The sequence below is a fragment of the Daphnia pulicaria genome, chromosome 4 (assembly GCF_021234035.1).
Source record: "Daphnia pulicaria isolate SC F1-1A chromosome 4, SC_F0-13Bv2, whole genome shotgun sequence".
Classification (NCBI taxonomy): domain Eukaryota; kingdom Metazoa; phylum Arthropoda; class Branchiopoda; order Diplostraca; family Daphniidae; genus Daphnia; species Daphnia pulicaria.
In genome coordinates this window covers 19812336-19814040 of record NC_060916.1, presented here as the reverse complement: position 1 = coordinate 19814040, position 1705 = coordinate 19812336, and positions in this window count along the sequence as shown.

Genomic DNA, 1705 nt, shown 5'->3' with positions numbered 1-1705 from the left:
ATACATTTTGGTACCAAAAAAATACTTATATTAGTTTTATTGAAAGACATTTCTGTTGATGTTAGTTAGTGAAATGATATAACAATAGAGACAATGATTTAATACTAGTCAGTCTGTATTTGACGTACCTTCTGCTTCTAACTGTAAGATACCTTTTCTGTCTTTGTAAAAGACAAGCGACAAGAGTTCTGTCATACAGTACAATGTGACAAGAAGTGAGCGAGATACGGGGCAGTAGCAGCCGACAACAGATTAACAGTTTGGAAACCAGAGGGATAGAGGTATAAGTTAAAGCAAACAGATAGGGTTCAGCAACAGCGTGTGGGTTTGATAAACTTCAACACTTCCCCTCAAACTGAACGCTTACGCTAGAATTTGTACAACGTTCAAATCATTTCGGAGTCTCTCGAATCTAGGGATTGCTAACGGTTTCGTAAAAATGTCAGCCAGTTGTTGTTCTGAACAAACATATTCGATGTTGACGGTCCCGCTTTCTTTAACTTCTCTGATGTGACAGAGCCGGACATCGATGTGTTTGGTCCTTTGGTAAAAGGCTGGATTCTTCACCAAGGCGATGGCGCTTTGGTTATCGCAGTACAAGCGAGTTGGTTGGTGGTCCATACCGAGTTCGGCAAGTAGTTGTTTCAGCCGTACTGCTTCCTTAGTAGCTTCACTTGCGGCAACAAATTCAGCTTCCACGGTTGAAAGGGCAACACACGGTTGACGTCGGCTGGCCCACGAAACTGGTCCTCCAAGATGAATGAAAACAAAGCCGGATGTGGAGCGTCGAGTTTGCAGATCTCCTGCATAATCTGAATCACAGTAGCCGGTAAGTGCAGTGTTGTTCCCTCCATAGCGTATTCCGAGAAGACGTGTCTTGTGGAGATAGGCTAGGATTCTCTTCACTGCTCGCCAATGATGTTGTCCTGGTTTTTGCGAGTATTGGGCAACTTGTCCTACGGCGTATGCTATGTCAGGTCTGGTCATTACCATAACATGCATCAGAGAGCCGACCGCTTCTCTATATGGAGTATTCTTCATGTCTGCCATTTCCTCATCGTTTTGTGGCGACATGTCTGGTGAGAGTCGGCAACTAGGATCTTCTGGAGCTGCCAACGGGTTGCAGTTAACCATATTGAATTTCTCGACGATCTTGGAAATGTAGTCCGATTGGGAAATGTGTATTGTCCATAAGGACAGGTCACGAAGAATGTCCACTCCAACAAATCGGTCCGCGGGAAAGGAGCGGATTTCGAAAACAGTTTTCAAAAGTTCCAGAATGTCGGTCAGGATATGTTCCTGGTTGCTGAAGATTATTCCGTCGTCGACGTAGATTATTAAAACGGTAAATTCCTCGTCATCTTCTCCTTCACGTCGATGGCGGAAATACACACACGGGTCCGCACGACTTTGATTTAGGCCAAATTTAAGAATGAAGTCATGAAATTTTTTGTTCCATGCCCGGGAGGCTTGTTTTAATCCATAAATACTCTTCAGAAGGCGGCATACTTGGTCTTCTTTGCCTGGAACCACGAATCCTTCCGGCTGCTCCATGTAAATTTCTTCCTGGAGGTCTCCATAGAGGAACGCTGGTTTTATGTCAAGTTGAATCATTTCGAGGTCCTTGGCTGCAGCAATGGCGAGTACTACTCGCAGGGAGTAGTGTTTCACAACTGGTGAGAATGTTTCAATGTAGTCAAGGCCA